The sequence below is a fragment of the Triturus cristatus genome, chromosome 7 (assembly GCF_964204655.1).
Source record: "Triturus cristatus chromosome 7, aTriCri1.1, whole genome shotgun sequence".
NCBI lineage: Eukaryota > Metazoa > Chordata > Amphibia > Caudata > Salamandridae > Triturus > Triturus cristatus.
Genome location: NC_140590.1, coordinates 1,783,168,144 through 1,783,195,771, shown reverse-complemented (window position 1 = coordinate 1,783,195,771; position 27,628 = coordinate 1,783,168,144). Strand labels below are relative to the sequence as shown.

At 48.2% G+C, this 27,628-nt stretch overlaps 1 pseudogene; it reads left to right on the top strand.

The window, feature by feature from the left end:
- Positions 1-3,321: 3,321 nt before the first annotated feature.
- LOC146813105 (putative ATP-dependent RNA helicase DHX57 pseudogene) lies at positions 3,322-24,922 on the top strand (annotated as a pseudogene).
- The last annotated feature ends 2,706 nt before the right edge of the window (positions 24,923-27,628 follow it).

Sequence of the window (27,628 nt, the reverse complement as noted above, 5' to 3'; positions counted from 1 at the left end):
TCGCTGATGACACCCTGATATTATCCAAAACTCGTCAGGGATTACAACGGGCGTTGTATCGCTTTGAGGCTTTTTGCAGCGAACATGAGTTAGAGATTAACGTGGACAAAACAAAATTTATGGTCCTTCATGGGGCAGGTGATGTTTCAGCAAAAGTTTCCATGGGGGGGAAGCCACTAGAACAGGCCAAGGTCTTTACATACTTGGGCATTTCCATTGGCGAGAAAATGAGCTGGGCCCCCCAGATGAAGCTCTTGGCTTTGAAACATTCACAGCTGGCAGGAGCTCTATTAAGAGAACACAGGTTATCTCTCAGCAAACCTATAGCCCCAGTAATCAAGTTGTACTCAACGAAAATAGCTCCAGCCGTTCTATACGGTGCAGAAATTTGGGGGAACTGTAACTTGTCCGACCTAATACTGGCCCAGAATAAATTTTTTAGATCACTAGTAGGCCTCCCACAATCGACCCCACGAATTCCCTTACTGTTTGATCTTGGCTGTAATCCAATTGAGGATGTTGTTAAGCTAAAAATGTTATATTTCTGGAGAAGGTTGTGGTCGAACCAGGAATTAGTCCACTTTTCTAAGGCCCTTCTTGAAGTAAGGGGGTTGGACTATCATAATAAGATCTCATGGCTAAAAACCATCAAAAACCTCCTCATTGATATGGGCATGAGAGACCTCTGTTTTTTTTTCCGGCATCTACTGATATTCCAAGAAAAGCAGATTTAAGAGTGGCTTTCTGGTGTTTGGTCAAATCAAGAAGGCATTCCACACTACTGGACTCTCCTTTGACCAGAGCCTTTTTGAACTTTAAAGACGAACCTTCTCTTGAAGCTTATTGGGACTTGATTACCAAGCCCAGAGATCGTAGGCTGTTTCACCAGTTCAGGGTGGAAACGCTCCCTTTAAGGGATTTTACCAGAAAATGGAAAACAGGCTTGGGAGACAGGTGTCCGTTCTGCCCTGAACATACTGAAAACATAAGCCATCTCCTTTATGTTTGCCCAGCTTATCAATTACCTAGAAACACATGGCTTAAACCTTTGTGTCGTTCACTGGGCACAGCCTCTGCCCTGACTGCTAAAAGGTTGTTAAAAATTGGTGACAAAGACCTAATTATTGTTGGAGTAGCCAAATTCCTTAGTTGGTCTTGGGCTATCAGGGAAAGGAGCGGAGGATCGTGCCCAACATGCTTCCTTCCATTTTATTTATAAGCTGATTTTATGACCATTTTATATTTTAATGAATTGTGTTACTATATTGTAACTACAATGTTATTAATCCTGACTGTTGTATTTTAAATTGATTTGTATAGTATGTCTTTTAAGATGAATAATCATAAATAAAGACTTTCTGAATGAATGAATGAAATTTTAAACTTAAACTAGCAAAACAAAATATGCTAAATATTAATGTAAATTTTTCAAATGTTGAACAAAACAAAACATTTATATAGAACTTTTAATTTGATTTTGAATTCAATATGTAATTAATAAAGGTATATTAAATTTCAATAAATAAAAAATCTTTAAAAAAAAATAATATATTAAAGCTATATTTTGTATTATGTACCAGTAATTACTAAAAGTCATATTTAAATTAATTAAAACAAGTTTGGTGACATTTTTGTACAATTTTAATGTTACATTAATCTTTCAATGTGAAAAAAAGATATTATATATTTTAAAAATAATTAATAACGAGTATGCTTTATTGTTAGATAATTTTATTTTTTTATATTTTTCATTATTACAATTCATTTACTTTAACTTTATTTCCTGTTGGGCTTCCAGTTTAAGTCCCTACCTTCATTATTTGATATGGGAGGATGGTGCAGTACCAGCGGTTGGCCATGTGCAGTGATGGACTTACTCCATCTCTGGGTTAGAGTAATTTACTAATGTTTTGGGGCCTTTTTGAGTATTGTACTGTTAGAAGTGCAGATGTGAATATCAATGACCTCTACTCTTTTGTGGTGGGTGCATGACCCTCACTAAACCCTGCCTAATCCTCCCTTAACCCCTCCTTACTCCTTCCAAATTCCATCCCCTTTAGATGCAAGCTTTCCCCATTTTCCAGTCGCATAGCTCTCCCCCTCATTTACTACTAAAATGTTTTTTTACATGTGCAGAAAAAGATGGGAGTAGCAGAGGCTAATCCTATGCACGTAGGTTTTGTGAATTGAATTTTGAAGTAGTTTAGTATATTGATTGTAGTACTACTAAATATACAACAAAATGCAGTCTGTGACTAGGCCCCTAAATGTTGTGTGTATTGGATTTCCACATCAGTAATTCCACCCTTGAATTTACCAATATTGCCAGGTTCAATATTTTTGAGATGCACAATTACCCCAGTATTTTAGGGTAGGCCCATAGAGAGTGGGGAATACCACAGAAAACTGTGGCCTAGATTTACAACGTTTTTACGTCAGGTTTGCCTCACTTTTTGATGCAGATCTGATGCAAAATCCATATTGGTATTTGCAAGGAAATGCATTGCTTTGCGAAAGAAAAAGTACCGCAAGGCAGTGGATTGCACTGACTTGCCTTACTTTGCATCATGGACGCATTTCACAGGTGATGCATGGGCGTTCCTGTGCATCCATCCATGGATTTTGAGGCAAAGGCGGATTTACAAAGATGTGTAGACATGGGTCTGCGCCAAATCGTGCGCCTGCCTGAGGCTAGTGTAGCAATGTGAAAGATCCTTATTTCTCCTTGTTATTTCTTCCTTGCCTGTGTGGTGGATACTGCTGAGCACGTACAAAGAGGAAAAAGCCTACAAGGTTTATTTGGACAGGAGGTGCCCTTCCTGCACAAAAACTATTCTGAACATAATGTAGGCATCTTTCCACCATGTGCCTTCATTGACCCAAAGTCTGCCAGGGCAGGGAGATAGTAGAACTGTGCCATTACTGGGGGAATAAAGCATGGTTCTGCTCTCTCCCTTTCACACAATGCAGTGAGCAGCTTCAGTTCCTGCGCTGCACTGTGCTGCGCCGCGTCAAATGTCGGTAGATCCAGGCCTGAGTTCTCACAATGCTTCCCAGAGGTGTGTCCCTCTTTCTGGATCTTTTTTCTATTGAAATGTGCACAGTGAGACATTGAGTAGGTGTTGTTCCTGCAGAAATCCCGATTTGGCTGTAATCACACATATAGTTTCTCCTGCTGTGCAGTGTGCTAGGCAGTTCATAACCTTGCATGATGTAAACTGGCAGAGAAAAGTTCTGCAGTCATTTGTCATTGTCCAGAGAAGGAACTCTACAGCGGGTAAATGTAAAGAAAGAGTCTCACTCGAAGGCATATGATGGGAACCCGTGGCAGCAACTGACGATGAACGAACCCAGAAGAAGGAAGGGAAAGCCAAACAAAGGTGGCGGAAGAAGAGGAGGAAGAGGTGGTAGAGGAGGAGGAGGAAGAGGAGGTGGCCGAGGAGGTGGTGGTGGAGGAGGGAGGTTTTCAAGGCCAGGAGGAGGAGGTGGAGCTGTTGGTCCTGGAGGTGGAAATAGAAAAGCTTCCAACCAAGCCTGGGACGATGGGGACGATATTTGTTTTTCCCAGAAGCCAGAGACCCCAAACAGGGCAAACTATGTTAGAAGACCAAGGGTGGTGCGACGCAATCCGGAAACAAGTGCGCCCCTACAGAAATTGCACATGACCACTGAAAATCAGGAGAGGGTGAAAGAACTCTTGCGACATCTCCAAGGACAGGACCTCGAACCTGCTGAAGAAGATGCTGGATCAGGTGAAGAGGAGGAGGAGTATGATGAACATGATTACCGGGATGATGATGATCACTATTGGTCAACTGAAGTGGAGGCACCAGATGTTACAAATAACTTTTCTTTTTATCCTCCTGAGCCAGTGGAAGTACGAGAGACCATGGTTTCCCAGTTTGCTATTGGAAAACTCTCCAGGTATGGATTTGATAAGGAGCGCTGTGTGTCTGCACTGCAGCTTTGTGAGTCTGACGTGGGAAAGTCCTTGGAACATTTAATGCAGCTCTGCCTTTCGGAGACTTTCGGTGGAAGGATAAAACCTCCTGAGACAGCTTCGATTGTCAGCATGGAGGAATGTGTGGAGCGCAGGCACGAGGAAGCCTTTGTTCTGCAATCAATTTGTGGAGACAAATTTATGGAAAGGATTCAAAACTCTGCAATCAATTTGTGGAGACAAATTTATGGAAAGGATTCAAAACAGGTTCTGGACCATTGGCCTAGAGCTAAATCACCTCACAGCCATGCTGTACAAACCCAGCAAACGTGAAAGTGCCAAAGAACAGCTAAAACTGAATTCAAGAGATTTGTGTTGGTTTATGCTGAGAGGAGATTGCAGGTTTGGTGCACGATGTAAGTTTAGACACGACATTTCAAAAGAAACACAGGCTCAGAAAGATGATGCCCATCTCAACAGCCATTGGCAAGGGGAGTTTTTATATGACCTTGAAACACGATTCCCTGCTGATAATAAGTACCCCTTCCAAGCACTGTTAGTGGCTTTTAATTCCACCAATGAAAATTTGCCTTTGGCTTGCCGTCTGCACATTGCTGAGTTCCTCTTCTGTAAGGCATTAGAAATGGCAGAAAGGTGCGAACCTGTGGTGTATACGTTGATGACCTACCTGGAAGATGAACAGGAAATAACAAGGCTGCTCACTAAAACTCACCACAAATATAGTGTACCCCCGCCTTTGATAACCCTTGGTTCAGCGGGTGCATCCTCGGACCGAACAAGCTCAGTAATTCGAAAACCTGCGCCTCAAGAGATGCCTTTGATTTCAAATCAGCAATTGGAAGTGATGAAGGAGGTGATGTTCACTCAAGAAGAGGATGACGATGCGGATGAAGTAGAATCTGAAGATGTAATTGTGGAGAATGAAAGCTATGTGAATCTCAAGAAGAAACTCTCTAAAAAGTGCCACCCTCAGCCAAAAAGTGTCCTTGCAGAAAACCTTAAAATTTGCAAACACTTTAGATTGAAAAAGGGTTCTCGAAGTTACCAATCAATGTGGGAAGAGAGAAAGAATCTCCCTGCTTGGCAGATGAGAGAAATCATTCTTGACTTGTTGACCAAGCACCAAGTTCTCGTTGTGAGTGGAATGACAGGGTGTGGAAAAACAACACAGATCCCGCAATTTATTTTGGATGCTTCCCTACAAGGTCCTCCAGATCAAGTGGCCAACATCATCTGTACTCAGCCTCGCAGGATCTCTGCCATTACTGTAGCCAAGGAGAGAGCTGAACGGGTCAGACTTACTGTAGGATACCAACTTCGACTGGAAACCGTGAAGTCCATGGCCACTAGATTGTTATACTGTACCGCTGGAGTGCTTCTGAGAAGGCTTGAGGGAGACGCAAGCCTACAAGGGGTCACTCATGTGATTGTTGATGAAGTGCATGAAAGAACCGAAGAAAGTGACTTCCTGCTGCTGGTCTTAAAGGATGTAATGTTTCAGAGACCAGACGTGCATGTTATACTTATGAGTGCTACACTGAATGCAGACCTCTTCTCACAATATTTCAAATCATGTCCAGTCATAAATATACCAGGCCGGACATTCCCCGTTGATCAATATTTCTTAGAAGATACTATTGCAATGACTAGGTATGTGGTGGAGGACGTAAGCATGTATGCTCGCTCTGCTAAGCAGGCCATCAGGGACGTGCACGGAAAGCCCCAAAAACCAGGAAAAGGAAAGAGCTATCAAGACGTCATGGATGAGCTAGATGAGCAGATGAGCTCTTCCCTGCACGTCGAGGATTCCCGAAGGGTCAGAGACTCCATCCCAGATCAACAGCTCAGTTTTAAACAGCTCTCCGATCGATATGAAGGACTTGAGAAATCTGTAATAAAGACGTTGATTGGCATGGACTTGGACAAGATTCATCTGGACTTAATTGAGGCTGTATTGGAGTGGATTGTGGATGGTGCTCACTCATATCCGCCAGGTGCTATACTGGTATTTTTCCAGGCCTGGCAGAAATTAAGTCACTTTATGAGCAGTTACTGTCAAATGCTTTATTCAGCAACCGGCGAAACAAGCGATGCTTCATTTATCCGCTCCACTCATCACTCTCCAATGAAGAGCAGCAGTCTGTGTTTCTGAAACCCCCTGCAGGGGTCACCAAGATCATCCTCTCCACTAACATTGCAGAGACTTCCATCACGATTGATGATATTGTATACGTTATTGATTCTGGAAAAATGAGAGAGAAGAGGTATGATCCATGCAAAGGAATGGAAAGTCTGGAGGACACTTGGGTATCTCGAGCAAATGCATTGCAGTGGAAAGGACGAGCAGGGCGAGTGGCCTCAGGGGTGTGTATTCATCTGTTCACTAGCCACCACTACAACAACCAGCTGCTGGAACAGCAGCTCCCTGAAATCCAGAGAGTGCTGCTGGAGCAACTCTGTCTCAGAATAAACATTTTGGAAATGTTCTCTGAGTACCGCCTGGAATCAGTTATATCAGAACTGATTGAGCCACCAAGTTTACAAGCCCTCCAGGCGTCAAAAACACGACTACAGGATCTGGGAGCCTTGACCCCTGATGAAAAACTGACCCCTCTGGGCTACCATCTGGCTTCGCTGCCTGTCGATGTTAGGTTTGGGAAACTCATGCTATTTGGTACCATTTTCCGCTGCCTGGATCAATAAATTAGAATTTGCAGTAGCAAACAGTGATCATCTGGCTCTCTTGATTGTCTGACATAATTTCGAAAGTCAGAAAATCGACCTACAAATATATCGCAACAAAAATATCGAGGTCAAGAATATCGACATCCTATCTACAACATGGTAAGTACAAAAATATCGATAATTAAATATCGATGTCAAAAATATCATTATTAAAAACTATCGTTTTTTTGTTACTTTAAAAATAAGTAAAATAAACCAAAAAATACTTATAAATAAAATAAACATAATTAAATATATTTTATAATATTTAAAATGTATAATAATATATATAATTTAATAAAACTTTAATTAAACATATACATATGATATATATACTTACTTAATAATTAGTTTTAATAATAATTTCTGTAACGTATAAATTATTAAGGTGCCGATCACGAATCGGCAAAAAACGGGTACGAACAGTCGGACGGAGCATATTCTCCGTCCGACGCATACCCGGTCGTACCAAACTACAAACATGGAAGTACGATTCGCACGGACGCTACAGTTCCGTACGATTCGTACAAAAGCCCGACCGACTAAAAAAACCATACAAATGTGATCCGGGAAAGCGCCGACACGACGTCGGGACGCACGCAGCCTGCCATTCACAAACCAGGAATCACGATTCGCACCGACGTCATCCCGCACGCTGAATATTTTCCGACAGCCAAAAACTCCCGGGAAATCAGGACGACGCGAACAAGGAGCACCTGTACGCGACGGACAGACATGGACCCGAACCCACGTGTCCTCCCGGCCCTCATAGCAGTCGACCTCCTCTACAGGTTACGACGCAGACGCCGCAGAAGGTCAGAACAACAAAGGGAGGGGGGAAATGGGGGGGGCAGGAGCATGGGCAGGCCACAAAACCCCCACCCAAGTCATACAGCACGCATACCCTGGACATACCTGACCCCCAGGCCCTGGTCACTACGAGGGGGTGGGGGCGTGTACAGCAAAGCCAGCGGACGCCACAACGGAAGTGCCTGACGACGCGAACGGCAACACAACCATACAGGTACGTCCCGTACCCACGCCTTAAGAGCGTGGGTACGAGTCGTACCCCGCCCACACCCACGTCATCCCAACTATGGCTGGACGGCCGTACCCACGTGGCAAAGGCCTGGGTACGGGCCGCACAAGCATCACATAGCGTGGGGACGCATATGTACGGACCGTACCCCCACCCCAACAGTGTAAGTACGACACGTACCCCCACCCGTGGTCGTATCGAGCGTACCCCCACGCCAACAGTGTAAGTACGACTCGTACCCTCACCCGGGTATGCATGGAGCGTACCCCCACCCCAACAGTGTAAGTATGACACGTACCCCCACCCGCGCTCGTATGGAGCGTACCCCCACGCCAACAGTGTAAGTACGACTCGTACCCTCACCCGCGTATGCATGGAGCGTACCCCCACCCCAACCGTGTATGTACGACACGTACCCCCACCCCAACCGTGTATGTACAACACGTACCCCCACCCCAACCGTGTATGTACGACACGTACCTTCACCCGCGTATGCATGGAGCGTACCCCCACCCCAACAGTGTAAGTACGACACGTACCCCTCACCCGCGTATGCATGAAGCGTACCCCCACCCCAACAGTGTAAGTACGACTCGTACCCTCACCCGCGGATGCATGGAGCGTACCCCCACCCGTGTATGTTCCAAGTGTACATATCCTGAAATAGGAGGTGTGTGTGCAGAGTCCTCCCAGCAGTGCCCAGACATGAGAGGGGTGTGTGCAGAGTCCTCCCAGCAGTGCCCAGAGACAGGAGGGGTGTGTGCAGAGTCCTCCCAGCAGTGCCCAGACATGAGAGGGGTGGGTGCAGAGTCCTTCCAGCAGTGCCCAGAGAAGGGAGGGTGTGTGCAGAGTCCTCCCAGCAGTGCCCAGAGACAGGAGGGGTGTGTGCAGAGTCCTCCCAGCAGTGCCCAGAGACAGGAGGGGTGTGTGCAGAGTCCTCCCAGCAGTGCCCAGACATGAGAGGGGTGCGTGCAGAGTCCTCCCAGCAGTGCCCAGAGACAGGAGGGGTGTGTGCAGAGTCCTCCCAGCAGTGCCCAGAGACAGGAGGGGTGTGTGCAGAGTCCTTCCAGCAGTGCCCAGACATGAGAGGGGTGTGTGCAGAGTCCTCCCAGCAGTGCCCAGAGACAGGAGGGGTGTGTGCAGAGTCCTCCCAGCAGTGCCCAGACACAGGAGGGGTGTGTGCAGAGTCCACCCAGCACTGCCCAGAGACAGGAGGGGTGTGTGCAGAGTCCACCCAGCAGTGCCCAGAGACAGGAGGGGTGTGTGCAGAGTCCTCCCAGCAGTGCCCAGACATAGGAGGGGTGTGTGCAGAGTCCTCCCAGCAGTGCCCAGAGACAGGAGGGGTGTGTGCAGAGTCCTCCCAGCAGTGCCCAGAGACAGGAGAGGTAGGTGCAGAGTCCTTCCAGCAGTGCCCAGAGACAGGAGGGGTGTGTGCAGAGTCCTCCCAGCAGTGCCCAGACATGAGAGGGGTGGGTGCAGACTCCTCCCAGCAGTGCCCAGAGACAGGAGGGTGTGTGCAGAGTCCTCCCAGGAGTGCCCACAGACAGGAGGGGTGTGTGCAGAGTCCTCCCAGCAGTGCCCAGAGACAGGAGGGGTGTGTGAAGAGTCCTCCCAGCAGTGCCCAGACATGAGAGGGGTGGGTGCATTGTCCTCCCAGCAGTGCCCAGAGACAGGAGGGTGTGTGCAGAGTCCTCCCAGCAGTGCCCAGAGACAGGAGGGGTGTGTGCAGAGTCCTCCCAGCAGTGCCCAGAGACAGGAGGGGTGTGTGCAGAGTCCTCCCAGCAGTGCAAAGACATGAGAGGGGTGTGTGCAGAGTCCTCCCAGCAGTGCCCAGAGACAGGAGGGGTGTGTGCAGAGTCCTCCCAGCAGTGCCCAGAGACAGGAGGGGTGTGTGCAGAGTCCTCCCAGCAGTGCCCAGACATGAGAGGGGTGTGTGCAGAGTCCTCCAAGCAGTGCCCAGAGACAGGAGGGGTGTGTGCAAAGTCCTCCCAGCAGTGCCCAGACACAGGAGGGGTGTGTGCAGAGTCCACCCAGCACTGCCCAGAGACAGGAGGGGTGTGTGCAGAGTCCACCCAGCAGTGCCCAGAGACAGGAGGGGTGTGTACAGAGTCCTCCCAGCAGTGCCCAGACACAGGAGGGGTGTGTGCAGAGTCCTCCCAGCAGTGCCCAGAGACAGGAGGGGTGTGTGCAGAGTCCTCCCAGCAGTGCCCAGAGACAGGAGGGGTGGGTGCAGAGTCCTCCCAGCAGTGCCCAGAGACAGGAGGGGTGTGTGCAGAGTCCTCCCAGCAGTGCCCAGAGACAGGAGGGTGTGTGCAGAGTCCTCCCAGCAGTGCCCAGAGACAGGAGGGGTGTGTGCAGAGTCCACCCAGCACTGCCCAGAGACAGGAGGGGTGTGTGCAGAGTCCTCCCAGCAGTGCCCAGAGACAGGAGGGGTGTGTGCAGAGTCCTCCCAGCAGTGCCCAGACACAGGAGGGGTGTGTGCAGAGTCCTCCCAGCAGTGCCCAGAGACAGGAGGGGTGGGTGCAGAGTCCTCCCAGCAGTGCCCAGAGACAGTAGGGGTGTGTGCAGAGTCCTCCCAGCAGTGCCCAGAGACAGGAGGGGTGTGTGCAGAGTCCTCCCAGCAGTGCCCAGACATGAGAGGGGTGTGTGCAGAGTCCTCCCAGCAGTGCCCAGAGACAGGAGGGGTGTGTGCAGAGTCCACCCAGCACTGCCCAGAGACAGGAGGGGTGTGTGCAGAGTCCACCCAGCAGTGCCCAGAGACAGGAGGGGTGTGTGCAGAGTCCTCCCAGCAGTGCCCAGACACAGGAGGGGTGTGTGCCTATCACTCCCAGCAGTGCCCAGACATAGGAGGGGTGTGTGCAGAGTCCTCCCAGCAGTGCCCAGACACAGGAGGGTGTGTGCAGAGTCCTCCCAGCAGTGCCCAGAGACAGAAAAAGGCTGGAGTACCCACAGATCCAATTGACTCAATTGTCAGTCAGGTGCACAAAGACCCTGCAGTACATGTAACACATGTGTGCGATGCTGTGAGTACACACATGCATACAGCCAAAAAGGGAACATGTTCACATGAAGTCATGTCGAGGGACTACATACACAAGTACAGTGATCACCAAGGATGCCACGAATGATGCAGGTGGAGACATCGCCCTGCATGCATGGCCAAAGTTGAAGTTGTCCGTCACACACCCAGCCAATGTAGACACAGCTCTGCGCTAAATATTGGGAACACCCTGCAGGGAAGATATCAGGGTACACAGAGGAAGGAATACACCTTGGGACAATTTCACCATGCAGTAACTGCCCACATGAACAAAGAAAGTTAGCTAACACCTTGTGATGGCACACAGATCCCAGGGTCCCCCCAATGAGCAGCACACTACTACATTTCCCACACACCCAACACATGAACACCACCCAAAACCATGTAGCAGCCCCACCAACACCAATACCAGCAAAGCAGGAGTGTACCAAGGGAAAATAATAAATTGCTTTATTCAGCATGATGAAAAAAAACGTGTATGTAGCAAGGTCAATATTTACAAAGCCCATAGGGCAGTCCAGAAGTCACAGCTGGATGGAGGACACAGTGGGATGCGTGTCCCCTAGCTTGCCTGCACAGTTACATTCCGTCGTCTTCCACAGGGGTGAGGGCATCATGTGGGGGGGAAGGACCAGGCACCGCAGGGACATGAGGGCGAAGGGTAGGCGACGTGGGTGGAGGGATGGAGGACTCCACCACAGGGGGTGGGGCAGGGCCAAAGGCGGAGGCCAGGATCTCGCTGCACACCTTAGCAAGGTCCTCCAGGGAATCCCCTGCACCCGAAGGAACCACAGGCCCCAAGGAGGGGGGGGTCAGAGGGATGGGTCGCAGCGCCACTGGGGGAGGGTGTGGACAGGGGGGGACTCAACCACATTGACCGGGGACTTCCTTGACCGCTTGCGGGGTGGTGTCACTGTGGGGCTCAGGGACAGAGCGGCCATGAAGGAGTCTTTGGGGGAGATGTGGCCAGGAGAGCTGAGGGGAGGGGATTTGGAGGGAGTGGATTTGGTGGAATGCGGACTCCCACTCTGGCTGCGTGTCACACGTTTGCCCCCCGACCCAGTGGGTGTGCCTACTTCACCCTGTGTGTGCATGTCAGGAGGTGTGCGGCGGACCTTCCCTGCTGGTGTGGTGCCTGTGTCTGTTGTGGTGGGTGCATGCTGACGTCTGGGTGTACGTGGGACAGGCATGGGAGTGGGAATTGTGGATGGGGCAGGGGTAGGGGGTGGGATGTAGCGCTGCAGGAGACCCACTGCTGCAGTCAGTGTAGAGTCTATGGACCTCAGAAAGTTGCGTTGGTCAGCCTGCAATGAATGAATGCCCTCCAAGTATGCCTCCATGTTGTTGAGGACCTGGCTGTGGCCATGGAGAACATTAAGGATCGCAGCCTGACCAATCTGCAACTGCCGCTGGATGTCCACAGACTCGGCATTGGCGGCAGCAGTGGAGACAGGGACAGGGGGTGCGGTGCCTGGCATGAAGGAGACATGCGGTGACTGGGCACGCTGGGAAGGGACACGAGCAAGTGGGAGGCGGCTGATGGCAATGGAGGGGGCGGGGCGAGATGTAGTGCCGCCGTCAGCTGGTGGTGCAGCCTCCGCCCACTCGGAGAGATCATCCTCGGACCCGTCAGCTTCATACTCTGTTGTGCCAGTCGACAGGTCCCCGGCTTCACTCTCCTCCGCCTCAGTCCCACTCGATGTGCCAGCCACGATGTCACCGCTGGCACTGGTGCTCGGTCCCTCTGCTCCGTCTGTGCCCATGTCTCCCTCCGTGTCCCCCGACGATGCTGTGGGCAGGGTGAAGAGACAGAAATTAATCATACACCTGTATACATATGTCACATGAGTCCAATCTACATAGGTTACAGTGCATAGCCTGAAACAAAAGAAGAGTTACATCTACAAAACAAGGTACATATGTAGGGCATGCAAGACACAGTAGTTTGACCCACCATGACACTGAAAAACTATGGAGAGCATGACACAATAGCAAATTAGATGAAATGGAATTTTGACTGAGGAGCAAGGCCCTGGGGACAATCCAGCACTGCATCTGCACCACACAGCGTGCCAGGAAATAGGGATGAGCAGGGACCATATCCAGGAACAAGAGGCACATGCAGCATAGGTCATACTGAAAACATGCCCACCCTGACTGGCTCACTGCACCTTGAGTGTATGTCCAGACAAACATCACACACTGCCCAGTCCTAGCAAGGAGATATCAGGTTTTGACATGTAGGCCATGCCTGCACCACCCACCCCCTACATGAGACAATTCTTTGGAGACACAGGAAGCACTTACATCTCTTAGTCTGGGTGAAATACACATGGGATTCAAAAATTCAAGATTGCACACAAAATACCCAAGGTGCGCCTGTCCAAATAATCATGTACAAATGGGTATCATCAGATGATTGTAACAAGACACACAGGCAATGGCCACCATGAGTATGAACAAGGAAAATCAGGCCAGGCTGTACAGTGGACACTTGTACTACATTTCACGTCAATATACATTGGGCCAGGGGACAATGGCACAGAGCACAACCTATGCTGTAGACACAGAGATTGTCGACATTTTCGGATTACACACATGATACCTAGGAATATATGCCCCTGGGGACAGTAGTGGCCACACAACTCCATGCTCCTGAATGGGAATGACTGCAACACACGCTACCATCCCCGCACTATGCGTACCGCACACTCATGCACATCATGTCACAGGCCACCACATAGGACATGCGTGCTGTAAGGCCTCACACTTGAGAGACTAACTCCCATGTCTGGACTCAGCATTAGTGCCAACTGACATGGAACCCACAAGACCGGAACTGGACAGGGCACAGGCAAGGTCCCAAAACCTGTTACACACCACCCCCACACATGATGCTGCAGGCATTGTACACGTGGAGAAGGTGCCAGGCTACATAACCTTGTGACGGAGTGACTACACACAGACCAGGGAACACATTGGAAGGAGGGGAAGGGAGGCAGGAGAGCACTGCTATACTGTGGGTAACAGGATCTGCACAGCACCATTAAACCCTGGCAGTGTTTCCATGGAACAGTGCACTTACAAATGCTGGTGAAACACAACAAACACACATGTACCTACCCCCTTCCTGCTGCTGCATCTCCTGTAAGCGCCTGTCCAAGTCTGGAAATACCACCGCCAGCACACGTTTGTGGATGTGGGAGAGACGGCGGCGCCCGCGGTTCTTATGGCTCTCAGGTGAGTCCCCCAGCAGGACCCGTGCGATCCTCCGCGTCCAGCACCGGATATCCTGCCAGCGTTTCCTCACCTGGGACAGGCGCCGTTTGCGACCATCCGCACTCCTCACGGCACTGACGGCGGTCAGCCAGATCTGCTCCTTGGCAGTGGCGCCTACCTGTGAGGATGAACAAGTGACACTACATCAATACACCTGCAACATGTCACAGAGACACATATGAGAACAAATTAGCTGGTTACAACAAGGCATGTCATGCAGCCAACGCATTGCACCTTTGCCACAGGGACATTCTCCTCTGGGGAAGGGCAAAAGCAGTACGTGCCAGTGAAAGTACACAGGTGGAATGAGGGCAAAGACACAATCAATGATCAAGGCTCACACTGTGCATCACACCCACCCCTCCTGTCTCTGGGCACTGCTGGGAGGACTCTGCACCCACCCCTCCTGTCTCTGGGCACTGCTGGGAGGACTCTGCACACACCCCTCTCATGTCTGGGCACTGCTGGGAGGACTCTGCACACACCCCTCCTGTCTCTGGGCACTGAAGGGAGGACTCTGCACCCACCCCTCTCATGTCTGGGCACTGCTGGGAGGACTCTGCACCCACCCCTCCTGTCTCTGGGCACTGCTGGGAGGACTCTGCACCCACCCCTCTCATGTCTGGGCACTGCTGGGAGGACTCTGCACCCACCCCTCTCATGTCTGGGCACTGCTGGGAGGACTCTGCACACACCCCTCCTGTCTCTGGGCAGCACCTCGAAGCAGTCACTTGCCACAGGCCACTGACGCCACCTCAGCAGAGTACACAGACACACACAGTCACAGGACATACACCTGCCATTGCCAAATGCAGTTACAAACCTCACTCTGCACATGTGCCACTAGACGGGGGGGCTCACAGGTGTGGGGCTGGCTCTGCACGTCAGACACACAGCACTGCTCACATCAGATGGCCAGGTAATATCCATCCCTCATGCAGCCCAGGTGCTACACTCAACATATGCACTCACCCACATGACAGGGGACTTACACACACACACCAATGTCCAGGGGACAAACACATCATTTGGACACTCTCAGCACACGTACACTGAACACACACACATCTGTGGGTACTGCCACCTGTCACACTGGGTGGGACACAGATTCACATGAGGACTGTAGTAAGAACATTACCAGGAGGATTACACAGGCTGAATGTGTAATGCCACATGCAGTGATTGTCACAGTACACAAAATGCAAGTGAGGAGAGCAGACATGCACCACAGCATGCACTGGCTGGGAGACATCAGGCATTCCCCCCCTGGGACCCTCCCTACAGTACATAGCATGTGTGTCACACCTGGACACAATGGCAGAAGTCACAGTCACAAAAAAGGGACACAGTCTGTGCTAGTAGCCTCTGCACTCACCTGATACCCTGGTCGCCCATTCAGCATGGGGTACTGTGGGAGGATCACATCCAGCAATGCCAGGTTCTCCTCCAGGGTGAATGGCTGTGACCTCTCCACAGACCTTGACATGGTTCCAGGGAATCAGGAGCAGCAGCAGTGTAGTCGAATCCAAATATGTGCAGGCAAGTGCTCCCTCATGGGACCTGGCTGCCTTATATCTGCATTGCTGGCCTGTTTCATGCACAGGAGTACAGAGTAATTGGTCACTCACATTTGCATCCTATGTTTCCTCCAATCCCTTCAAACCTAGTACACTCATTTGTTTTTCATACTGTTTTTTCTTCAGCATGATGTCAACTCCAGAACCCCATTGCAACAAAGTAGATTCATTCAAACTGACTTCTGCTGTGCACCTTCCAGAAGCAATTCAAACTTTAAAATTGGTCTCCATGACAACCAGCATGCATGTAGGCATTTATACTTGTCCCTCATGTGTCCCCTATGTAATATGGAGTTTCACACACAGGTATGGTGCGTACCGGTGCCCTAGGGTACCCCAAATGTATGGCAACGGCCCGTACGCGCGTGTGCATGGCCCGTATCACTATGGGTACGCTTGCGTATGCGTGCTCATAGTGGTACGTACCGTACACACGCGTGTATGCTCACTATCACAACGAGTACGCATACGCGTGGACACCCATAGTGGTACGGACCGTACACACGCGTGTACGCTCACTATCACTACGAGTACGCATACGCGAGGACACCCATAGTGGTACAGACCGTACACACGCGTGTACGCTCACTATCACTATGGGTGTTCTCGCGTATGCGTACTCGTTGTGATAGTGAGCGTACACACGTGTGTACGGTCCGTACCGCTATGGGTGTCCTCGCGTATGCGTACTCGTTGTGATAGTGAGCGTACACGCGTGTGTACGGTCCGTACCGCTATGGGTGTCCTCGCGTATGCGTACTCGTTGTGATAGTGAGCGTACACGCGTGTGTACGGTCCGTACCGCTATGGGTGTCCTCGCGTATGCATACTCGTTGTGATAGTGAGCGTACACGCGTGTGTACGGTCCGTACCGCTATGGGTGTCCTCGCGTATGCATACTCGTTGTGATAGTGAGCGTACACGCGTGTGTACGGTCCGTACCGCTATGGGTGTCCTCGCGTATGCGTACTCGTAGTGATAGTGAGCGTACACACGTGTGTACGGTCCGTACCACTATGGGTGTCCTCGCGTATGCGTACTCGTTGTGATAGTGAGCATACACGCGTTTGTACGGTCCGTATCACTATGGGTACACATACGGCAGCACTCCCATTGTGATAGGGAACGTACACAGGCCCTCTTAGCGGATGTACGGTGCCTTTCACACATCACAGTGGTGACAGGCAGCACACAGGAAGGAATAGGGCTGCCATGGATGGACATCAAGGCATTGTCTGGGCAGTACTACATGTGTGGGGCACAGGTGTGAATGGCTGTGATGTGGCACATTACTCCAGAGTCGAGAAGGCACCAGATGTATGATGTGATGTGTACAGGTGTTATGTGTGATGGTGCAATGTGTGCCAGGCATGCCCTTGACTCCTTTGACATGTGTGCATGTCGTACTGCACACTTGGGATGAGCGTCACTGGCATGGCACGGTCAACAACACACGCAAGTGTCCCCTGATGGCCGCTACAGGGGTTACCACACCAGACATGTCACTACCCACGGTGCACGATGTGACTATGTCATGTATGTGTCGGGGGTTCCCATTAGCTTGATGTTGGAGCTCCCTCAACAGCATCAGCTGTTGCAGCAACCAACATGTGTCTGTGTGTAGATGGACATGGCACACTGTTACGCACACCAGGCCACATGCGGTATCGGATGTGAGGTGCCTATGTATGCATGGGACACGGAGTAGCATAACAAGGACAAGTCTGCGTCCTCTCTATGAATGTGTGGTGAGTCATTACATGTACACCTTCATGGCAAGGTGTGTGGGCTGTCCTAGTGTAATGTCATGTGACCTGTGGCTCTAGTGTTCCGCTACCAGTCTCTGCATCGACATCCTACTTCTGCTGATGTGTGGATGTATGTCACTCCTATGTTGCGTCTGGCTGTTCACTTACACTGGGACACAGCTAATCCCATGCCATGGCATGTGGAGGTTCACAATTTCCGTGTGTAGCTGGGTCTTGGTAGGAGTGTCACCTGGCAGCCATACGTGTCCAGGGCATGTGGCACATACCTGACTCCGTATGTCGCATATGTGTATTGACAGATTAACATGTGCTCAGCACCAAGAAATTGTTGTTGTAGTGCAGTCACTCTTCCTTGTCACTTCCAAATTACTGCAGAGCGCCGCCTCTTCCCAGAGCAATTCCGGACTTGGCTGACATGCGGGAGAATGACTGCATCTGGTGCTACCGCTTCCCCCAACGGTTGATTCTGGAGTTGACGGCGAGGCTGGCACCACACCTGCAACCGCTGCACAGGTATCCTACAGCACTGACACCCAAGCTGAAGGTAATGGCAGCCCTTCATTTTCTTGCCACGGGTACCTTTCAATATACCATAGCTCATGTTGGTGGCATGTCCCAGAGCATGTTCAGCCGTGTGCTGCATGATTTCTTAGAGGCCATGTTGCTTCACCTGGATGAGTTCATCCATTTCCCAACCCCTGAAATGTTGACTGTTGTCAAGCGTGGCTTCTATGCCCTGGGAGGGATGCCCCATGTCATTGGGTCCATAGATGGGACACATGTGGCTTTGGTACCACCACAGGCACAGGAGGTAGCGTACAGGAATCACAAACACTACCACTCCATCAATGCCCTTGTGGTGTGTCTGTCCAACATGGTGATTTCACATGTCTGTGCTCGTTTTCCAGGATCAGCACACGATGCCTACATCATGAGGCGTAGCAGGGTGCCTGAAATGATGACGCAGATGCGCAACGAACGAGCATGTGTTGTTGGTGGGTACACTCTGTCTGTCCTGTATTTTGAGTAGACTTCCAGCACGACCGCTTCTCCTGTCCTACTTATGTCCATGTGCTTTCCATGTAGGGGACGCTGTGTATCCCAACATGCCATGGCTGATCACACCTCTCCACAACCCCATCACGCCGGCCCAGCTCCGCTACAACACCGCCCATGGCCGGACAAGGCGAGTGATAGAGAGGACATTTGGCCTCCTGAAGAGCCGATTCCGATGCCTCCACAAGACCAGCGGCGCCCTCCCATATGCCCCGGCAAAGGTCTGCAAAATCTTCATGGTGTGCTGCATGCTGCACAACATGGCAGTTGAGAAAGCTGTGCCACTCATCCTGGATCAAGATGATCAGGACCATCCACCCGTGGAGGACGAAGGTCTTGGCAATGGAGCTAGTGATGTGGAGGATGTGGATCCGCAAGAGGACATCCGGACTCGGCTCATACGCGACTTCTTTGCTTAGTGGTGAGTACCAGTGTATGTGTGTGCACGCATTGGTCCCCGTGTGGCATGTGTTGCGATGTGTGTGTCCATCTGCATGTATGCCACGTGAGTCAGAGGTGTGTGTGGATGTGTCACTGGAGTGATGGTGCCAGTGATGTGAATTTCCCCTGTCATAATTGTGACCTAGCATGTTGTCATCCTTACATGTGTCGAGTACATGCACATGCAAGTGGCTGTGCTTTTTGTGGCTGACTTCTTGTGTGTCTCTCTTCCCCAGGTACTTGCGCATGCCGTCTGCTGGTTGCATTGTTGTGGCACTGCTATTCCTCATGGACACGTCATCGTGTGCTGACTTCCACATCAGCGGATCAATGGTGTATGGCAGTCTCTCCGTGAGCAGCAGGGGTTGTTTAGCTGTTAGCCAACACTTGTGTGCCAGTTCCATGGCTATCACGCATTTGTGGTGCAGAAGGGGGGTGCCAGTGTTGGACCCACCTTTTACTCCACATGACACGTTCATGTGTACTCCGAGTTGCCTCTGCAATCCCGAATACATGACTAATAAAGGTGTCCCTATGCCTCAAAGGTGCCTCTTCTCAGTCAATGCTGGTGTGTTGCCACGGTGCATCCGGCATGTCTGGCATGGTTTTCCGTGATAGTGGCTATGTGTCTATGTGTCAAGTAGCAAGATGCAAGCTGTTTGTGTGGGATTAGACTGTGTATTGTGCATGATGTCCATGACTGTGTGGGTATTGTGACATGTGCCATCCCAATGCATCCAACGTTGGCCAGCCCACCATTCTCTGCATCCACCTGACTCAAGCTTGCAGGACATGGTTCTGCCACCTGTTCACACATACCTGTGTGCCCCCCAGGCCACTCCACATGATCCCTGACCTCTGCGCATGGCTGTCGCTGTACTCAATATGTCTGTCTGCACGATTGTGCGGCCACCCCCTCAGCTGCTTGGGCCCATCACGGGTGTGTATGGTGCTCCATGTCTGTCTTGCCTAATACAATGTGACCCATGTGTTTTTCCTGTGCCAGACTCAGGCCCCAGGGTGTGGATGGTTGAAGTCAAATGAGAACTCAGGCATGGTTACACTTTACAAGACACATGTAAGGTAAGAATGCAATCAGTAGGCATCTTCTCTTTATGGTGTGACTTTTTATTTTGGTTGGGGTAGGGGGGGCGGGGGTTTGACATGAGGGGCTTTCCGGGTGTGTGGAATCCAAAGTTCACTAGGGGAGTTGGTGTCCTTGCCATTTGAAATCCTCAGAGTCCATGCCACAGTCTTTGTCAACATTGGTCAGACAGTGACCAGCAAGTCCATGTGGCAGAGAATGTCTTTTGCTGCTGTGCTGGTGTTGCTCCAGTGGGCCAGGTGCCAGGCCAGGTGTCCTGGGAGATGGTGCTGTAGCGCCGACCCTCACAGTCTTTTCCGTGGACGACCCGCCCTCCTGCGGGAAACCTCGGAAGCAGGCCGTGACGATGCTTGGGAAGCTCCGTCGGATGTTTTCTCCTCCTCCTCCTGATCCCTCCCTGTGGGTGGTGCTGTTCTACACCTGATGGCACAGGGAGGGTTGCCCATGTTGTCGGCTATCCGACTCCATACATACGCGGGTGAGGGTACGTGTCGTACATACACGGTTGGGGTGGGGGTACGGTGCGTACATCCACGGTTGGGGTGGGGGTACGGTCCATGCATACGCGGGTGAGGGTACGTGTCGTACATACACGGTTGGGGTGGGGGTACGGTGCGTACATCCACGGTTGGGGTGGGGGTACGCTCCATGCATACACGGGTGAGGGTACGTGTCGTACATACACGGTTGGGGTGGGGGTACGGTGCGTACATACACAGTTGGGGTGGGGGTATGCTCCATGCATACGCGGGTGAGGGTATGTGTCGTACATACACGGTTGGGGTGGGGGTACGTGTCGTACATACACGGTTGGGGTGGGGGTACGCTCCATGCATATGCGGGTGAGGGTACGTGTCGTACATACACGGTTGGGGTGAGGGTACGTGTCATACATACACGGTTGGGGTGGGGGTACGGGTCGTACATCCACGGTTGGGGTGGGGGTACGCTCCATGCATACACGGGTGAGGGTACGTGTCGTACATACACGGTTGGGGTGGGGGTACGGTGCGTACATACACGGTTGGGGTGGGGGTACGCTCCATACATACGCGGGTGAGGGTACGTGTCGTACATACACGGTTGGGGTGGGGGTACGGTGCGTACATCCACGGTTGGGGTGGGGGTACGGTCCATGCATACGTGGGTGAGGGTACGTGTCGTACATCCACGGTTGGGGTGGGGGTATGCTCCATGCATACGCGGGAGAGGGTATGTGTCGTACATACACGGTTGGGGTGGGGGTACGGTGCGTACATACACGGGTGGGGGTACGGTGCGTACATCCACGGTTGGGGTGGGGTTACGCTCCATGCATACACGTGTGAGGGTATGTGTCGTACATACACGGTTGGGGTGGGGGTACGGTGCGTACATACACGGGTGGGGGTATGGTGCGTACATGCACGGGTGGGGGTACGGTGCGTACATACACGGTGGGGGTACGGTGCGTACATACACGGTGGTGGGTACGGTGCGTACATACATGGTGGGGGTACGGTGCGTACATGCATGGTGGGGGTACGGTGCGTACATACGGGGGCTGGGGGGGTTCGGCGCGTACATACGGGGGCTGGGGGGCGTTCGGCACGTACCGGGCACCTGTTTGGACGTCTCCATGGTTGCTATAGGAGTTCGGTGCGGACGGTCTTTTTACCATACGGTTGTAAAATCGGACGCCCGGGACGGATCGTACTTGCACGGTCGGACTTCGCTTTTCACGTTTGTACGGTAAATCGTCCGAGGACGTGTCGGACACTTTTTCCGACCCGAGGACGTGTGGGGAATAATTCCCAATGCGATTCGTATGGACTTTTTCCCATGCGAATCGTACTTGCCAGTTTGTAAGGCACTTGTATGATTCTTCCGGTAAAAAGACCGGATACGAGTCGTACGGGATTTTTTTTTACCGGATCTTAATCGGCACCTAAATGTTTTTAAAAATTACAAATACATCTATACACATAAAACAATAACATTAATAAATATTAAATAATTACATATAGCAAATAATAATCAATATTTTTAATTTAAATATTTTTTATTATTAATGCTATATTACAATAGCTAAAATAATACAAAGCATATTAAATATCAGACACAATAAAACTACTAGTCCAACTCCAACAAAAACAACAGTAAGGAAAATGTTGGATAGCGTAGGGGTAAAAATAACTATTCCAACTCCAGAGAGTGCAACAGTAGGAAAACGTTGGATAGCGTAGGGTTAAAAATTAGTATTCCAACTCCAAAGAGTGCAACAGTAGGGAAAGCGTTGGATAGCGTAGGGGTAAAAATTACTATTCCAATCCAGAGAGTGCAATAGTAGGGAAAGTGTTGGATAGCGTAAGGGTAAAAATTACTATTCCCACTCCACAGAGTGCAAAAGTAGGGAAAGTGTTGGATAGTGTAAGGGTAAAAATTACTATTCCCACTCCAGAGAGTGCAACAGTAGGGAAAACGTTGGATAGCGTAGGGGTAAAAATTAGTATTCCAACTCCAAAGAGTGCAACAGTAGGGAAAGCGTTGGATAGCGTAGGGGTAAAAATTACTATTTCAAATCCAGAGAGTGCAATAGTAGGGAAAGAGTTGGATAGCGTAAGGGTAAAAACTTACTATTTCCACTCCAGAGAGTGCAACAGTAGGGAAAGTGTTGAATAGCGTAGGGAAAAAAATTACTATTCCAACTCCAGAGAATGCAACAGTAGGGAAACCACTGGATAGCATAGGGGTAAAAATTACTATTCCCACTCCATTGAGTCCAACAGTAGGGAAAGCGTTGGATAGCGTAGGGGTAAAAATTACTATTCCCACTCCAGTGAGTGCAACAGTAGGGAAAACGCTGGATAGCATAGGAGTAAAAATTACTATTCCCACTCCAATGAGTGCAACAGTAGGGAAAACATTGCATAGCGTAGGGGTAAAAATTACTATTCCCACTCCAGAGAGTGCAACAGTAGTGAAAACGCTGGATAGCGTAGGGGTACAAATTACTATTCCCACTCCAGTAAGTGAAACAGTAGGGAAAGCGCTGGATAGCGTAGGGGTAAAAATTACTATTCCAACTCCAGAGAGTGCAACAGTAGGGAAAGCGCTGGCTAGCGTAGGGGTAAAAATTACTATTCCCACTCCAAAGAGTGCAACAGTAGGGAAAGTGTTGGATAGCGTCGGGGTAAAAATTACTATTCCAACTCCAGAGAGTGCAACAGTAGGGAAAGCGCTGGATAGCGTAGGTGTAAAAATTACTATTCCAAATCCAGATAGTAAAACCGTTGGGAAAGCACTGGATAGCATATGGATTCTATGAACATAATAACCAATTAAATAATTTGTTATTAAAAAATTGCATGTTAATAATTTATTTACAAAATAATTATTATTAAATACCAATTATTTAAACTAAATATTTAAATAAATAACTTTAAATTACATCCCACACTATTCCCCCTTTAACACACAACACACTACACATACAAAATACACAATACATTTAACTATCAATGTATCTATTATTTACAATTAATAATACTTTCTTTATAATTAATATAGTTATTAATTTACTAATTAATACATATTAACTACCAAATTACAATTATTCACCAATTAATTATTAATTAACAATACATTAATTAGCAATAACAACAAATAAAATTAAATATTGAATTATTTATATTTACTATATTTAACTAACTAATAACAATTAATTACCAATTAATAATTAATTAACAATTAATTAATTATAAATACAAATACATAAAAATTATCATTATTTATTTTTATTTTATTACATCCCACCCTATTCCCCTATAAACCCACAACCCACTACACATAAAAATTCACATAATTAATTTAATTATCAATTAATCACTTAATAAAATTAAATCACCAATTAATTAGTAAGTAACAATTAATCAATTAACAATAACAATAAATAAATATTAATAATAAACTAATTATAACTTATATAATTAACCAATTAATACAATTAATTCACAATTAATAATTAATTAATTAATTAATCAATTAATATAAATAATTTACAATTAATAATTAATTAACAATTAATTAATCATAAATACCAATTAAACAATACATATTAATTCATTAATTATAATTAAATTACTGCCCACCCTATTCCCCTATAACCCCACAACCCGCTCTGATACTAAAACTCTAAATTAAATTTAAAATAATTATTAATCTCTAAACATTTATTTTTAAATGTATTAAAATACATTACAATAATCTTTAACATACAAATAAAATACATATTAAAATACATAACACTAAATAAATATCGATATTATTGACATCGAAATTTTTGCTTACGATAGTACTTACAACTATATTAATTACTTCGATATTATTTACTTCGATATTACTTACCTTGGGGTCGATATTCTGTCCATCGATATTCTTGACTTCGATATTCTTTCCTTACGATATTACAAACTCGATATACTTGTAGGTCGAAATTAAAAACTCGATATTTTGGCTAACCACCGGCTCTCTTACAGGCATATAAGGGTTGGATTTCAGCGAGCAAAGAAAGTCAGTGTGCTGGTTTTTCCTATTGCAGACAAAACTTTTTGTCTGGAAGAGTCCTACAGGAAATTTCCAGTCTTAAAAGACAATTCACTGAGTTGCTGTCTGATATCGGGTTCGTAAAGGAGGGGTTAAGAGCCAGGGACATCGAGAAGAGGTGGGGGCAGAGAGGAGATGGCGTGATGGATGCCACTGGAGAGGAGGCAAACTTAAATTCAGAGAACATCAAGCTAATATCAGCAATGTTGTGTGCGGCTCTTTATCCCAATGTTGTACAGGTAAAAGTTCCAGAAGGAAAATATCAACAAACAAGCACAGGAGCAGTGAAAATGCAGCCAAAAGCAGAGGAGACAAGGCTGACGCTTTTTTGTGGGGCCCCCTTCTGACCAAAGTTTTTAACGCGGCAGTTATGGTAAGCACCCCTCTTACATGGGGTGAATCAATTATTATACCAATCTACAAGAAGGGCGTTAGGAGCGAGGCAAAGAACTACCGCCCTATCTCCCTTCTGGACTCCTCCCTAAAAATAATGAGTAGGGTGCTCTTACAGCGTCTGGAGGAATGGGCAGAGGTCAATGGTATCCTGGCTGACTCCCAATTTGGGTTCCGTAGGGGCCTTGGTACAGTTGAGCAGTGTGTTAATTTAGATCTTATTATAGGTAAATACACCCGAGCCAAACAGGGCTCCTTATTCCTCTGCTTTGCTGATTTGTCCAGCGCTTTTGATTTGGTGAACCATGCCCTCCTGTGGACCAAGTTATAAAATATGGGCGCCCCACCCGCAATTATTTATTTTCTGGCCAGATTATACAGTAAACTATCGGCCAGGATTCGTTATGGCCAAGCGGGTGAATGCACTGATGATATCGAGGTCAAATCTGGTATCGGACAAGGCTGCGTCCTTGCCCCACTGTTCTTTTCTCTTTTTATTAATGACATGGATTCTGAATTGAGATTGGTCTCCGCTGATGCACCACAAGCCGAGGGCCAAGCCATTCCTGTATTGCTCTATGCAGACAATACCGTTTTATTATCTAGAACTCCAGTGGGTCTGCAGAGATTAATGGATAGTTTTTTCAGTTTTATCCAGGGGAGGAAATTAAAAATCAATAACTCCAAGATGTTTATTATGGCTTGTGGCTAGAAAATAAAAAACCTGAGATCTTTCCAGTTTGTGGACCAAAAGATACAAGTGGTGGATACATTTTGCTATTTACGCATCACTTTTAGTAGTAATGGCATGTGGGCACAGGAGATTCGTAACGTTAAGGCCAAGATAGGCAAAGCCATTTCTGGTGTTTTTAAATTCGCCTCAAAATTAGGAAGCCGGCGTCCTTGTGATATGTTGCACATTTACCGCCTTAGATGTGTTTCTGTGGCCCTCTATGGATCAGGGGTTTGGGGTCATTGTCGCCATGGAAACCTCCAGGTGGAGGAAAATAGCTTTTTAAAGAGGCTTCTTTGTCTCCCAACTTCAGCCTCTACTGGACTGTCCCACCTTGAAGTCGGGCTGGAATATCTGACTGACCTTACAGGGTTAGGCCCACTAATGACCTGGAGATCGATTTGGGCTAAGGAGGAAACTGGCTTTGCTAGGAAAATTATCCAAGATTGCCTCCGTTTGGATAAATATAACCAGATCCCATGGCTTAATTACGTGATCCTATCCTATAGAGAGATATTCGATATGAATGTTTTGGTGGACCCTGCCAGGGCTGTAGATTCCTCAAAAAAGGAGCTAAAACTTATTTACTTGGGGATTAAATCCAAAGTGCGTAGAGATATAACTTGCCCGTTGGCTACTCACCAATTTTATTATTCCCTTAACCAGGCAAGTTTAGGTTTCGCCAAGTACCTAAAAGTGGTCACCAAACAATCTCATCAGTTTGTCCTCACCAGACTACGTCTAGGTATTGCCCACATTTTAGTGGCCTTTCCGTTGATTAATAATTACACGGTAATGCCCAGTTCTTGTGATGGGACATCGAAGCAGAGCACTGAGCACTTTATGCTTCTTTGACCCCTGTATTTATATCTCCGAATTGCCTATCTTAAACCACTCTTTAAAAAATATTCATTGTCTAATGTCAGATCTGCGATGAGCCTTCTTTTTGCACTTGACGAACCGGATGTATGCTTTTTTACAGCGACCGATATTTTGCAATTTGTGTCCGTCAGGAAAAGTATGATCTACTGAAATTACATGTGAAATGATACCTGTCGATGTTGTCCATCTGGCTCACCCCCCCTTTCTGACCCATTTTTCTTATTGTTAACTGAATGTATTGTTATTTTATCATTTTATGTATTGTATTGTATTACTGATGCCATGTGCTTTTATGACTGTTTTTAACAATCGAATAAAGTTTCGAAATGGAGTGAAACAATGTGCGGCGGTATGAAAATTAGAAACTTTACAAACTCTGCCAGAGATAAGTACAACTTTAAAGGACACTCCTTTTAATGAACAAATAACTTTTCTTTATTTACGCTAAACAGTTTCCATGTCAAGCTTTGAGGCAGGTTGTTAAACTGAAAAAATTGTCTTGGGGAGCAATTTGACATCAAGGAATAAGTGCTAATTGCTTTCTCCCACAGCTGCCTGGCAAACCTTTTTTTTTGTTTTGGACAAGTTTAGAATCCCAGAACAGATAAATACCTGCTGTCATTCAGTACCAGTGGAAGACTCCACTCAGAGAAAGAGGCCGCCTTGCTTGCACTTTTCCTCAGGTGCTTGAGTATGTTTATTGCCTGACTCTATTCGTCAAGATACATTTGAGGAGCATCACAGCTTTTGTTCCTTTCTGTTTTTGGAGCTGACCGCAGTCACTTTCCCATTGTCCAGCTCTCTCCTTTCCACTCCTATCTTACAGAATCTAAAATATATATGTTTTAAAATGTGAGTTTCAGAAACATTTTGAATTCTGTGAGCCAGTGGTGTGACCTTGTGCCTGCCATCTGACACTTTGTGCCCTCTTCCCCAAGGTGAGTGGCCTCATTTTAAAAGAAGGTTTGAGCGTTCAAGGGGTGCTTAGTAAATGTTTGGTTTCCTTAGTTTAACGGATTTCCCAATGTGATCGTATTATATATGT